The following is a 15,844-nucleotide window of genomic DNA, read 5'->3' on the forward strand; positions in this document are numbered from 1 at the left end:
TATTTTTTAGTTTGGTTTCAAGTCTGAGGAAGACTCTGATAGAGGGAAAACGGCACGTTGTTATTTTTAAACTGAAATATAGACAGCCTTGGTCAGCAGATGTATCTTCTTTTCCAGAGATTTGGATTCAAGTCCTGGTGGAGCCTGCATTTTTCGCTGAAATTCCTACGTTTTATACCAAAGTCTGTTGGTTAGTTGGCAACCCGTTTGTGGTAAAGGCGCTTCCAGGAGCTAGTTACGGTCGTAAAACACTGGCTTGTGCTTAATTTAGTTCTGCTCTATTCTCAAACTTCCCTGGACCTCAAGGTGAGGACGGCTCCAGCCGCTCCAGATTGGGGCTATTAAAATTTTCAACTTTAAAACAGGTCGTCATGTGAAGTTTGGAAAGAACTCTTATAAAGGGTAAGGGTGAGAAGCAGAGCGATAGGGAAACTTCCGCTGGAGTTTAACCCGAGTTGAGAATTACAGTGGGCTTATATGAGAAACCATCCGACACTTCATTAACGATAATAGACTCTTGTAACTTCGCACAATTCGTGCTGGAATTCTCCTTTAACAAGGCGCTAGTGTACAATGTACGGGATTATATGAATATGGGAACATAGTAGGGTTTAGTGAAACATACAACGAATGTTATTATTTAAACGCCTGTGTACTGTTAAAACTTACAGAGAATCTAACAGTCTGCCTGTTATTTTCTTATATATACAGGGTGTCCCACTCGTAAGGAGCCCCGGAAAAAGTGTTATAAAAATCTTAATAAAAGAGGATATGAAACCAAATTTGTACATGACATACCTTTATGGTTGAGAAATGAAGGTACATTACAAGAAGTGCTGGAAGTGACCTCCCCCACCTGTATACACAGTTCAACACGGCGCTGCATGTTCGTGAATGTTGCTGCCAGAGTATTCGGCGTGACTGCCTGGATTTCACGACGGATGTTCTGACGTAACTCGTCGATGGTGCGTGGTTTGTTCTTGTACACACTACCTTTAAGGTGTGTGTACAAGAGTTACGAGTTACGTGAGAACACCCGCCTTGAAAACTTCCGGAAAACTGAAATTTAAAGACGTGTCCGAAGTATTTGGAATATACGTATATTCATAAATTGAACTACACTTAAAATACTGACAATTTGATTTCAAAATGGAAAAAATCAATGCACGATTTGATTTTTTTTATTTGATTTGATTTATTTTATTTTACTTCGCGTCTTGTGCCTCTTGGCTAATTTGAGAAGATGGGGATGAGGATGAAATGATGAAATTGATGAATGGAGATTCACAAACAACCAAGCCCGACCGGGATTCGAACCCGGGACCCTTGGCGTCGCAGCGCGATGTGCTAACCACTCGGCCACAGGGTCGGGCAAATCAATGCACGACATATTCCGAATGTAAACTTGTACAAAGTAAAAAGAAATAAAAAATGGGAAACCATAGAAAAAAAAACCTCCTCGTGGTGTTTCCAGGAAACGGCATAGCCGATCAAGGAGGGTCTCTTGCAAAATGATAGCAAGTGTCCGTGAGGGAAAACATAACCAGGACGTGGAGAGTAAAACCTTTCCTCCCATCCCTGCGCGCAAAGGACCGTATTCTTTGCTTGCGCGTAAATGTTTGGAGCGGAATTGTCCCGAACCCCTTCAAATGCCCGAAACTTGTCCTTCTGAACCCTGGTGTTACCAAACAAGCGAAAGATAATTTTGACCGTTCGAGAAAAAGATACGTTGAAGATTCAGAAATATGACTGGAATATTTTACTATGTGCTTATGTATTCACTTCTGGCGACCAGACAGTCAATATGCTGATGATATGCTTGAAGCACGATTTTAAAACACTTTTCCACGGGGATACACTGGATTTGAAGCTTTCCTAACTAATACATTTACTGGCTGAAACCACCCAAGTCTGAAAGATAACCGAGCTCTTGTGGACAACATTTTCAGCTGGCCTCGTAAACAAGTCCTGATAAGTGTTATCTACGAATGTTTAAGGGCCGAGGACGACTTTTCGGTGTCACGATTTTAACATGTTTACTAAAGAATTTCACTTACAATTCATGTCTATAATTTCCGGAATTCAAGGACTTCTCATTGCCGTTCCCAGAAGAGGTTGATTTATAACCAGATTAATCCGCACACTCCTCCAAATTTCCTCAGTACGCTCCAAAAATTTTCACATAGGTCCAATTCACTGGCGTACGCAGACGGGGAGGAAGGGGGGCTGATGGGGGTACAGCTAAAATTAAATAAACACCATCATCTCTAGAGAAATCTAACACCAGGAAGTGTGTGATGGCTAGAATAAAGGTAGCCCCAATAAGAATAAGCCGTCAATCCGTCACTGTAAATACAGGACTGACTCCTAAAAGAAAAATCGCAATCCTTAGCATGGGCAAAATTTTTGTAGGAGGGGCTCAGGCAATTTAAATACGTAACTTGAATAGTACAAATAATAATAAAAAATATATTATTATCATCAGTTTATTTTAATATTATAAAATAATAACTTTTATAAACTAATAAAAAAATGTTATTCCAAATGCATTATTATTGTTTTATTTTCGAGATGTTTCCACAGATGAGTGAATATCCACCCAGCACAACTGATTCTCATTATATTCTTACATTTCATACAGTTAGTGTTCTGAAATTGATGGTTATTCTATATTTGTTATTAACTTTAACATATTTCGTTCAAGAACCTTTGAAAGTTATGGGGAAATTTTAGTCATGATGTTAATGTTGTTTGATCTCACACAAAAATTAAATTTCTGAAATATTGAAAACTTTAATATTTGGTTTAAGCTGTAGAATATGACAACATAACCTGGTTCCTGTGTTTTTTTATGTCAATTTTTTTCGTTTTAACGCAGTTTTTTTATTATCCTGTTAGAATACTACCTAACTGAACCTTTTTCTGTTATTAACAATAAAAATAATTTATTTATGAATGCTGTCAAAAATCCTATAAAATCTATAGAAATAAAATAGGGGATCCTGTAAAAATAAAATTTATTATATTATGTATATATATGTTTGTGTGTATGACTATATGTACGAGTATGTATATTGTTGTATGTTCATTATTTAAATACATTTTTGTAACTTGAAATGGACGGTGGCAATTCCCAGGGGGTCTACGGACCTGTTCGACCCTCCCATCCCCCCCTTACGAGTTTCGTGGAGCCTTACTCTCCAGGTCAACAGACATACTGTTATCTTGCCAGACATTGGGCCTCGTCTTGCTGCAATCAATTTAGCAAAGCGATTAATTACCAAAGCACGGCACAGGTTCTCGATGCAGGCTGAAACTAGGGAAAGGTAACAATGAGGCAGCTGAATGCGTAAGTACGCATGATTGAAACGAATGAACAATGAACGATCCGAACAATTTGCGAGAGAATACGCGTGAATGCAGAAATTGCTCCACCGGGAGGCAGGCCGGCCTCTCCATTATATTATCAACTGGACGAATTATTGTCAATGTCAACGGCGTATGAATACCGCATCTCCTATTCTCCTACTGAACTCAATTGCTTTATTGGTTGTTGTATACAGGATGTATTTTGTGCTGGGTTAATATAACCAGAAACGATTGCTGCGTGGGGGAGGAGGAAGTATACGCTTCGTAGCTTAGTAATGCGATTGATAGATTTAACATTTTTTGGGTGCTTTGGAACATGTAGTCATCTTGCACCCTTCAGTACATACGAGGGGAGAGTGAAAAGTCTTGAGCCTCGCATGGAAGGAGTGATGCTAGGTAGTTAAAATTTTGGATGATGTAAGGTTCGAGTTTTAGGATACACTGTGAGAACGTTCATGAAATTCACGTTTTCTTGTATTTCTTTGGGAGGTTGAAAATGAATGAAGTGTCAGAGAAAAGAGTGGCCGACAGGGCCGTGATTCGATACCTCTGTCGGCAAGGACTCACTGCACAGGCTGCATTGTTCGAGTGTGGCTTCACCGCACTTCCCCATCCACCCTATTCCCCCAACCTGGCCCCGTCAGAGTTTCATCTTTTCCCTGCTATGAAGAATTCACTTCGAGGACGTCACTTCCACACGGACGAAGGCGGTCAATCAGTGGTGTGAGACTCAGTACAAATCATTCTACCAGATGACTGTAAACAAATTGCAGCACAGAATGTATAAGTGCATTGATCTGGGGGGTGATTATAGAGATTATGTGATTATGTAGCTAAATCATAATAAGAAACTGTAGCTCAACCACCCCTTCCCTGTGATGCTCAAACGTTTCACTCTCCCCTCGTACAGTATATACTCTTACCTCAAATTTCAATAAGGGGCGTAAAAAGGCCGTGAGAGGTTAAAAATGCAAGTTGCACATTAAAAAAAGGTAAGGGTAGTTTAAAAACTACCTCAGACACAGAGGAAAAGACCTGATCTTCTCAAAAAGTAAAAAACATTGGCTAAAACACTGTCATTGTCTCCCAACATAGATGACAAATTGTTGGGACGTGTAAAACCCTGACTAAGGTAATTAAAATTAAAACAACGTTGCAAGTACGGCACAGCGGAGGGTCCAGTCCTTGCATCAAATGACAATGTGTGAGACAGCTGTGTCCGATTCGGAGCCGCGTTAGGATGACTTCTCGGGTCCGTGGCGGGGTGGTTAGCACAGCCCGCTACGACGACTGGGATCCCGGGTTCGAATACAGGACTGGGCATGGGTGTTCTTTGAGAGTGTCGCTTCATTAATTTCTTTATCATCACTCATCCTCATCTTCGCGATTAGCCAAAAAGTGGCAGAAGACCGAAGTAAAATAAACCAAATCATTAGTAATGCGAAGTAAGGGTTATTCTTACGGGTCTCGGATCGTTCTAAGAATGGGAAACTTTCTGGGAACGGCTGTCTGTCGAAAACAGCCGCTGTCAAGTTGCTAGAAGTTCCGAGCCTAGTCGCTAAAAATAGAGATTTGAGACCGCTAATTTCGAATACTACTGCGAAAGCACTTTGATTTTATTGACTGACTGATTGAATTACGTTAATTTAAGTCTTCTTTATCACTTGTGTTTAATCGCGACGATGAGGGTGAGTGATGATATGATGAAGGGACACTCGCAAAGAACACCCATGCCTTGGACAAGATTAGAACCTGGAATCCAAAAGCACTTGGGCTATTTGCACCGATCACTAATGTGAGAACATAATACGACTCTCGAAATGAATAGGATTTACATTATTTGGCACTAACTTTACAGCGTTACACATCAACAACCAGAGGCTAAATATGCACATGAGGTCTAAAATGTACTGTGGTTATGACAAAAGCTAATGATGTACAGAGGCAAGCAAAAATAAGAGAACAACTAAATTACAAAAATAATGAACACCTTGCAGACTATTGTCGTAAGTGTGATTCCAGGTGTCACAGCCTCGTAAGCCTGCAGTTGTCAGGAGGAGAGGATGGTTTCCAGTGCATTCTAATCGAGTATCGGTACCCTCATTGGGGAAGGTACAAACAGAAACACAACGAAAGTTATCTCGAGCCTCAACAATAGAGTAATGGGCAACATTGTGACATTGCGGTCAAGGAATCCAGGGTTCGGTTTTCGGAGGTCACATTACACAGAGGAAGGTCCAAATCCCGATTAGAATATTTGACTGCAAAATGTGGGCATAAAACCATCTTTATGAAAACACACAATGCGTACAGCGTTATTCTGGCTCTAGGTAGACCAAAAGGATTGATTGATTTAGTTTATTTTACTTCGCGTTTTGTGCCTCTTGGCTAATTTGCGAAGATGGGGATGAGTGATGAAATGGACATTCACAAACAACCAAGCACAAGCGGGATTCGAACCCGACACCCTTGGCGTCGCAGCGCGATAGACCAAAAGGAAACGGATTGAACATGGGTTGATTAATTAACATTGCATATTTGTGCCACTAGGTTAATCGAGATAAGGGGTTGGAATGAATGGAACGAGGGAGGGAGAGGGGTCGTCCATGGACTTCAATGAACGTACCATCGCAGCATTGTCCTCAAACGACTGAGTAAAACAACGTTAAATTCACCAGCCACGAGATTTGAAGCTGCTACCTCCCAAATGCGAGCACTCACCTACAACGGTTTCGTCAAACATTAGACTTATTTGACTGGCAAGATCATATCCTTGTAAGGTCTGTCGCACTGTCACTGAAGATAAGCAAATCCACAAGAACAAATATCCAGAAGCACAACATGCGCGGACACCAACTTGTAAAAGTAGGTCAATTCCAATAACCAGCTGAAGAGAAAATAAACTTCCACAATTTGGGACATTCCTTGCCCCATCCTTCCCCCACCTCGCCGGAACTTCCTCCTGAAAGACGTCAGAGCTCGACAAGCAGAAAAAAGAATCGACGGAAGTGTTAGCTGCAGACTTACCGCTCCTGCTACCAGTTGAAGACGGCGCCAGAACTCGCAGTACAGGTTACGTCAGTTCCATGTCGACGACTTTCACCGAAACCATTCACATTCGCTCGACACACGTCGATGCTGCAAGAGCGATGACAAGCCCTTTCTGGTAACGCCTGAGAAAATCTTCCCGAGCACTCAAGGAACCGAGTTCGATCCCCGGGACTTCTCCGACACAAGCAGCTGTGTGGGGGTGTGGTCGGCCCCGTTGCCGACGATCGATGCAGCGATGCTGGCAACATCTATCGGCCGAACCTGCAAGCTTGTACGCAGGTTGGCGGAAATGTCAGTCGGCTCCATGATACTAAGAACCATGGTCCGCTCTCTCAGGCACACGATAACAACGTTCTGTCTACATAGAATTGAAGAATGTTTTGATTTTACGGGGCCTACAACTAGGGTGAGAAATGACGCAGAGGGGGAGAGAATTCTTAAGAAACACTGGCTACAGGTGAATTTAAATCCTTCCAGATATAATTCGTACACACACAAATCTAGGATTAGATACCCGATTCTTCAATCTAGTATTCGTTGCCAGATTCTTTGATCTAGATTTCCTTAACCGATTTTTCCATCTGGGATTCGTTTACCCATTCTAAAATCTAGGATTATTTGCAAGATTCTTTGCCCGATTCTTTGATCTAGGATTCTTTAGCCGATTCTTCAATCTAGAATTCGTTAACCTATTCTTAAATCTTGGGTTCTTTACCTGATTTTTGATCCAAGATTCGTAATCTGATTCTTCAATCTGGGATTCAGTACCCGATTCTTCAATCTAGGATTCGGTACCCGATTCTTCAACCTACGATTCTGTACCCGGTTCTTCAATCTACGATTCGTTACCTGCTTCTTCACTCTACGTTTCGGTAAACGAATCTTCAATCTACGATTCGTTGCCCGATTCTTCAATCTACGATTCGGTACCCGTTTTTTAATCATCTACGATTCAGTACCAGATTCTTCAATCTAGGATTCGTTACCGGTGCTACATGACATGTGTATTATTTTAAATTATACTGTACTATGCAATAACAAATAGAGTAAGTACAAAACGGGGGAACCGATAAATTTACGCAACCGATGCTCTGGTTTTGTATATAAAGTCACCTAGCATAAGCGCATACCCCTGAAAGTATGCGGGTGGAAAAGTAAAGTAAAGTGTTCCCCTGTGCTTAGCACCACGCCATGAAGGCGTATAGGGGGTGTGGGGGTAACGCCCCACACTTTCTTCATCCGGTCGTGAGTGGGGGTGATGTGATTAGCACCACGCCCCTGACCGCCTTTACCCCCCAGGATTTCCCCCAGGTACCCATGTTATTCGACGCTGGGTGGGCGCCGGGGCCGGGTGGAGGAGTTTTTTTTTCTGGGTCCCCCAGTTGTTTTTGTTGATTGTATGAAAAATGCGCTCAGTGAAAATTTCGCTCAAATGGAATGTTGCGAAATTTGCGCTCAGCTTCCTGGAAGAAAGAAGCGCACCTGCGTATGACTTACCGCTTAGAGCAATGCACCCTTTCGCCACCAACTATTTATTTAATTTTATTTCAGGTGTAACTTTTGTGTGGTGCACTATGGAGATTCTTACAACTACTAAAAGCAAGCCTCGCGCACTATGAAGGCTACGCGTAGCGGCAGTATACAGCATTACCACTTGGCGATGTCTCCGGCAGCAATCGAAGAGGTGTCACGGGACAGTGAAGTGTTAAGTGTCACTGAACATTCATGTGGAGCCCCGGATGAAGCGCGCCTCGAAGTAGAGAAGAGTTTACATCACGTGCGCTAGTACTTTACATTTCCCCCCTCACTTACAGGAATTGGGTGCAAGAATCGAGAACACAGTGAAGAGGTATGAAGAAACAGGCAACATTAGATCGTGTCTCAGAGAGATATCATTCTTACAAAAGCTGCAGTAAACTCGATAAACCGATGATATGACAAAGCTTTCTATCAAGAAAATAATGATTGATTTTCTTTAGGATGGGGGAGGGTCATTAATGGTTCTTGGAAGTGTTAGCGGATATTTCACTGAGCGGAACTTTCGCGACACCGTTTTTGTTAATCGAACAGATAAAAACAAAAATAGAAGTAACAAACAGAATTCATGTAACCCAATTACAACCATAAATATGAACTTGTTTTCTGTCAAAAATAACATCCAAAATTATTTACTTTTTCATAACTTCTTCAAGTTATTTATTTAATAGACCCATACTTAGATAAAGTTGGAAATTAGTAACAAATAAAATATATTTCTTATTTAATTAAAAAACCCTACCAAAAGGCCGGTTAAGATGAAAACTGAAGCTGTACTTCAACAAGAGAATTAGACTTGCTTTATGCAAGAATTCGTTAACCTGTTCTTAAATCTTGGGTTTTTACCACATTATCTTATTTAATATTTTACAAAACTTCACACACACAAGAATGTAATTCTTAAGAAACAAAGGTGAACAAATCTTTACTACAACTCAACACAATTTTAAATTAAGAATAAGACAGAAAAGCGAAATAAAATACACCAAATCAATCAATCAATTATTGTGATAGCAAAAATTCTTGACCACAAGTAAAATTTCTTGACTTCTTGATTTTCATGACCTACCCATTGATTTATTTACTTTTCCTTGACTTTAATGACTTTTTGACTGGTAGAAACCCTGTTTGTGTATACCCTGTATTTCAATTCAATCTTCAGGTCAACCGAGGCAATAGGGGGATGAAAGACGCACCACCCGTCTGGTGTTTCAATGCAGATATCACGGACCCCACGAACGCGACAAACTCATATTTTCGAAAGTGCAAAACCGAGACATGCTTGCATGCAAACATAAACCATTGTCGCGATCACGTGATAATTCTGTTGGAAAGCTCCCCGTGGATGTTTTCAACATCATAAAACTAATGCTGGTGCAACGCTATGAGGGTAAATTCGCCTCCTTAAATCTACATTATTGCCCTTCCCCCGCCTGAGTCAGGGGGAGTATAAATCCTGCATGCAAAGTCCATTCATCATAGGCTGAAACCTTGAAAGACCGAACGCTGGAATTGCTCTTTCCCCTTCTCAGCCCCCTTTTGTACGAATGATACTTAACGCTATCGTACGAATGCTCCTTTCAAGTGCTTTAATACCGATAGGAGAGTACGTGGTGTTCAGAAATTATTGGTCGATTTTGTAAGGCGATATTTTCACCAACAGTGAACAGAATTACATTTTAGTAAAATCACTTGAAACAGGAATATTTGCAGTTTCACACAGACCGTAAATGCATTCTATGTTCACACAATGTGCGGCAGGACAGGTGTCCAAGCAGTACTTCGCCCATTCTCAAACATGTCTTCTGTGACGTTGCAGATGGCGATGTTGATTCACATCGCAATTCTGGCAGTGTCTGTGAAAGTGGAGGAACGTAAACATTGTCTTGATGAAACCCCACAGGCAGAAATCACACACCGAGTCCCATAGGAAACGTCACACAAGACATGCTTGAGAAGATGTGTCGAGAGTGGAAGTACCGCTTGGACACCTGTCCTGCCACACATGGGGGTGCACATCAAATGTATTAAAGGTCTCTGTAAGGTAAAGGTAAAGTGCTCCCCTGTGCATAGCACCACGCCATGAAGGCGTATAGGGGGTGTGGGGGTAACGCCCCACACTTTCTTGATCCGGTCATGAGTGGGGGTGATGTGATCAGCATCACGCCCCTGACCGCCTTTACCCCCCAGGGTTTCCCCCGGGTACCCATGTTATTCGACGCTGGGTGGGCGCCGGGGCCGCTTCCATCGTTAGAAAAGTTCCCGGATTTGAACCGGCCGGGGATCGAACCCGGGACCTTTAGCATGGTAGTCAGACGCGTTACCGTCTGTGAAATGGCAAATATTCTTCTTTCAAATCTTTGTAGTATCATGTATTTTTGTTCACTATTTGTGAACATATGGCCTTACAAAACGATCAATCATTCTCTGAACACCGTGTATAACGAATTTTCCAAAATCCCATAGAAGTATATTGGAGGGGAAGGGGTGATCTCGACTATTTGTGAAGATGCTGCGATCAGCATCGCGCTCCGGTCGCTCTTACCACCCTCCAGACATCCACTTATTAGTCTGGGTGAACCCCAGAGCCACTCCAGGCAGGGATATTGCTTGAAAGGTTCCTGAAAGATGCTGATAGACGTCTTCCAGCAGACGGCAGATCACCAGCTAGTGGCGGGAAGTGTACCAGGTCAAATCTTCTGAAGTATAGTGCTAATCTTATAACCTTGTTCACTTCTTGAGCACCGAGCACCTGCTTATTTGTATTAATAAGGCAAAAAGAGGGGGGAGGGCTGTGTGTCTACCCGGCAATGCACAGGGTGTGAAAACATTAATGTTCAATAAACCCTTTAATCAACGTTTGTTCCTACAAACAGTGAACATAAACCACGTGTTAAGGCTTCAATGTTAGTAATATCTTTAAACCAAACATGCGTCATTGAAGTGTATTTTACTAAGAAGAGGATACTGTGAAATCAGTGCCAAGTCAGAATGGCTCTAGATCATAACAACGCCTTTCTACGAAGATACTACATTACCCCCTCTCCCAAAAACCTCAGGAACAAACAATACATCCTTATGATAACGAGTAGGAAGAAAATACTAAACATTACACAGCACCATCTAGAAGTGCTACACTTCTGGAATTTGAAGATACAACTGACCTTCAACAAAATCGTCACAACCAGAAATGCTCGCTACTGTACCAGGCACCAGAGTCTCGTTAGCCTACGTTCCGGGCAGTATTTGTCGTGTGTGACGTTGCAATTTGAATAGTGTACATGGACTGTACGGTTCATAAGACCTTGAAAACGGAAATATGCATCTAGTAAGAGATTGTGTTTTGCTCTCATATATAGAATGTAAACTTACTTGTGCAATCTCCTCCAGTGTCGTGCCAACCTCTGTGGCGGAGTGGTTAGCACAGCGCAATGGGTCCCGTGATCGAATTCCGGCATGGGTGTTGTTTGCGAGTGTCCCTTCATCAATTTCATCATATCATCCTCAGCGATTAGCCAAAAGTTGCAAAAAAGCGAAGTCATATCTATTGAAGTAAACTCAACACCTGAAATTTGATCTGCATGTCTTGAATACACAACAGTATTCAGTTACACATTTATAACCAACTTGTTGGAATAAGATCAGTTCCTGAGTTGTAACACGATAAAAATCAATTAAGCTAATAATTAAGTTTCCAACTTCCACAACCAACGACTGATACCCTCGTTTCCTTCTACTTCCAGCACATCACGACACGCCCCCAGAATGTCAATCCACGACTAGCAAGACAGCTCACCCCTCCCAACACTAATGAGAACCGATGCTGCGAGGTTCTTGATATCGGAAGCGAATGAATTTTAAGTGGACTTGTTTGCACTCAATCAATATCATTTCGCGACAGGACTTCATCCGCATTCCTCTTCCTCGAGGACGATAAATGGCTTCTCAATTTGACAGTTTTTTTTTCTGTTTTTTAAAAAAAAGCTCCGCCGGCGCCGTCCAAGAGGGATGGAGAAGATACTTACGCCATTCAGATATTAATTCCCTCACCTTGGCACTAGCGATATAAATTAATCTTACTTGGATCACCAACGTCTTCTTGTAATCGGTCATGTTTAGCTTAAAAGTTTTCAGACCTTATGGTATTGCTGGTAAACACCTTATGGTGTGTCCAGGGTGGATAAAACTTATGATTTTTATATTTTAAAATCATTTTTGATGATTTTGTTTTATTAAAATCTACTTTTTTATTTTAAAAAAAGCGCTCAAAATTGCGTGTTTTTCGGCACAGTATCTGTACTGTAGGTATACTTTTGTATAAATACTTTTTTAAAATTAATTTTTGATTAAAGCAAATAAAAATTACATGTAAATAAATTTTTTTCTGTTTCTGATATTGCATATATGAACCTACTTTGGAAAAGTTTGAGTGTGTCAATGAAACTATAATTATTTCAGTAACCTTTTTCCAGTGAAAATAAAACATTATGATTAAATATTTTTTCTAGTCTTTGTAACTGAACTTTGGCAATTTTTTAAATTATAGTTTGCTAAATATCAGCTGCCATGTTTATTTACAGCATAATGATAATGACACTATTTACGGTTTAACATGATTAGTATTTTGTATATTATTTTACACAAAATATTTGCTTCTTTTGCCATAAAAATATTGAATTTTAAATCAAGATAAATTTAAATGTGTTTACAGTTTCCTTTCGTGCGAGCTTTACCCCATCAGTACATATATTTTGTTCCCTTGCTTTCTCAAAATGTTACAATATCTTAGAGCCTAAGTCTAACAAACACCATTGAATGTTTCCGAGATTAATGTCCTTTCACCAAAAGTGACTCTGATATCTGCAAATTACTTATGTACATTATTCTATAAATAATTTCTTTAAAGGAATTTAAATCAGCGATTTAAAAAAAAAAATCACGCGTTAATTAGATGTAACATTCTTTTTTTTGGTAAATAAATAAATATTCAATTCATTATCTTTCTGACGTTATTTATCTTGCCAGGACAGTTGTTCTTATACAAGTTTTCAAGATCTTAACTACACGTAAGTTAGATAATGAATACTTTCTGTTATATCTCTATTCCTATACAGTCTTTTTAACTAATCATGTAATCATAACAAGACGATGTTAATAAATTTACATATTATTATGAATAGAGATGCTTAGTTTTGACCCCCGAAATATACATATTTCTAGATACATGCAATCTTCTTACTCTCTCACGTGTTCACAAATTAAACTACGTTTATTCAAGTTTTTCCTTTAAATTTGGGGGGTTAGATTAAGGTTATTCTCTCGGCTAAGGCAACTGATTGCAAATAACATAAAGATAGACAAAAAAAAATTTTAAAAATACACACAAAAAGGAAAGAGAGAGTTTGCTTGCTTTCCCGATGCGAGACAAATCCCTAGCCATCGTATAACTCTAAATGCCCGACGGAATAAACAGCAATAACAATTTGTATTCATAAATTCAACATTGGACTGCTGAAAAAAAAAGGCTGGTTTGCGGTTGGTCAGTTCATGCGTGATTCTGCCCTATAAAGCCATCGTTCACTCTAAACGGCAAACTGGTTTATGATCAAGGGAAGCCTTAAAAAAAATGCAAACACAGCATCCATATAAAGGCACCTTTCGTTCTGATCGCTCAGGCGGTTCTTCAAAGGGCCGGTACGCAAAGAGAAATAGAGGAAACGATCGGTTTCCTTGCACTGGCAATCAGACGTTAAGTATCCCTAAAGATTCTATTCTCCGTCCACTACAAGAACGAAGTTAATGTGAACAAAACAATGCGACTTCTGAAAAATGGTTCCTTCCCTGTGTCTTACAAGGAGAGGGCACGGCTTGGGAAATTGAGTTTGGGACTTGCTGTACTGGTAGGGCACCCTATAGATATTGATACGCCAAGATACATGTGTGCACTAGCAAGCCATTTCCGAGAAAAAGCGATTCAGAGTTTCGATTTCCATGCGCATCTCCTTCGACTGAGTAGTATCCCGGTGGCATTTCCTTTTTATTAACTCCAGTAAATATTCACTGCAAAAAATAGTTTTTATTTGCTGCGCGAATTGTCGAGAAAGACTTTGTTTTCGATTCTTTCACGATAGTTACCGCTCTAGATCGTGTACAAAAAAGTAAATAAAAGCATTGCTTGTGAATAGTATTCTTGGGTTTTGTTTCTTCAATATTTTGTACAAAAAGAAGAAAATGTATACATTTCGCTGTATGACTGTTAAATGATGAAAAAAAATCTAAACAACATTAAAAATGGAGTATCTTCCTCAAAACATTTGCATAGAATTTTATTTCATATTTATTTCAATAGTTATAAATTGTAATAAACAGTTGCTCGAGTTAATAAAAAATGTAAGGGTAACCGAACGGGAATCGAACACAGAACCGTCGGCACGTGTAACTGATACGCTTGAACAGGAACTAGTTCCTATTTGGAAAAGAGAAGAGATTGACCTAGAACTAGTTTATTTTTGGAGAAGAAAATGACGAACTGAAGGTAGTTTCTCTTCGAAAGAGAGCTTGAACCGGAGCAAGTCACGTTTTGAAGAAGAGCTCGAACTGAAACTAGTTCCTCGTTGGAGAAGAAAATAACTTGAATCCTGGGCTAGTTCCGTTTTGGGAAAGAGAAGAGTTCGAACTAGAACTAGTTCCTCTTTGCAAAAGGAAACCTGAACCGGAACTAGTTCCTCTTTGGACAAAAATAGAACTGCAATTAGTTTCCTTTTGGAGAAGAGGAGAGCTCGAACTGGAACTAGTTCCTTTTTGGAGAAGAAAATAACTTGAACTGAAGGTAGCTTCTCTTCGGAAGAGAGCTTGAACCGGAGCAAGTAACTTTTTGAAGAAGAGCTCGAACTGGAACTAATTCCTCGTTGGGGAAGAAAATAACTTGAACCTGGGCTAGTTTCTTTTTGGAGAAGATAAAGAGTTCGAACTGGAACCAATTCCTTTTAGAGAAAAAGTAACTTGAACCGGAACTAATTTATTTTTTGAAGAAGAAAACAACTTTAAAGGAGGCCAGTTTTTCTTTGGAAGAGAACTTGTACTGGAACTAGTTCCTTTTAGGAAACATCTCTTGTAAAGGGATGAACGTGAGCAGGAACCATTCCATTACACGAGGGCTGGGGAGTAAGTCATGGCAAACCAGTAATAATTCAACAATCGAAGTATGTATTAAAATTTTGTTATATACAACTGAAAGAGTATCCATTATGGATATTTTGTAGGTAGGAATCATGAAAGAAAACCCAAGCAACCCTGTGACATACACATGTATTAATGTACAGTACAAGTTACAAAAACCTGTCTGGCCCTGTGACATACACATGTGCACTGTTACAAAAACTTGTCGGATTATGACAAACCTTCGAAATAATCTCCCGCATTGTCCACAGCACGCTGCGCAGTAGGTCCCGTACACAAGCTGCCTTATGTGGCCTTGCATTATCGTGCAGTATGATTGCATTATGCAGTAGATCTGGACGCTTCTCCCTAACGGCAGGTCGTAGATGTCGCTGCAGGAAGTCTTCCACATCGATGGCAGCGTGCTGTGGACAATGCGGGAGATTATTTCGAAGGTTTGTCATAGTCCGACAAGTTCTTGTAACATGTGCACATGTGTATGTCACAGGGTCAGACAGGTTTTTGTAACTTGTACATTAATACATGTGTATGTCACAGGGTTGCTTGGGTTTTCTTTCATGATTCCTACCAACAAAATATCCATAATGGATACTCTCTCAGTTGTATATAACAAATTTTTAATACATACTTCGATTGTTGAATTATTACTGGGTTGCCATGACTTACTCCCCAACCCTCGTATAAAGGATATTTCCAAGCTGTTGAAAGC

The 15,844-nt window shown here is 40.2% G+C and overlaps 1 protein-coding gene across 6 annotated transcripts in view; it reads right to left on the bottom strand.

The window, feature by feature from the left end:
• The window catches only part of LOC145989899 (uncharacterized), a 267,058-nt gene that overhangs the window by 186,493 nt on the left and 64,721 nt on the right, over positions 1–15,844 (bottom strand). The window contains exon 1 of one of the 6 annotated variants that reach the window (XM_083125389.1): positions 6,397–6,575. The exons of the other annotated variants lie outside the window; for them this stretch is intronic. The gene's annotated coding sequence lies outside the window, so the exon portion shown is untranslated. Of the gene's footprint in view, positions 1–6,396; positions 6,576–15,844 lie in introns of those variants that run through there. 6 annotated transcript variants of the gene reach the window in all.

Source organism: Lepisma saccharinum, chromosome 7 (genome assembly GCF_977018435.1).
Source record: "Lepisma saccharinum chromosome 7, izLepSacc3.1, whole genome shotgun sequence".
In the NCBI taxonomy this organism is placed as follows: Eukaryota; Metazoa; Arthropoda; class Insecta; order Zygentoma; family Lepismatidae; genus Lepisma; species Lepisma saccharinum.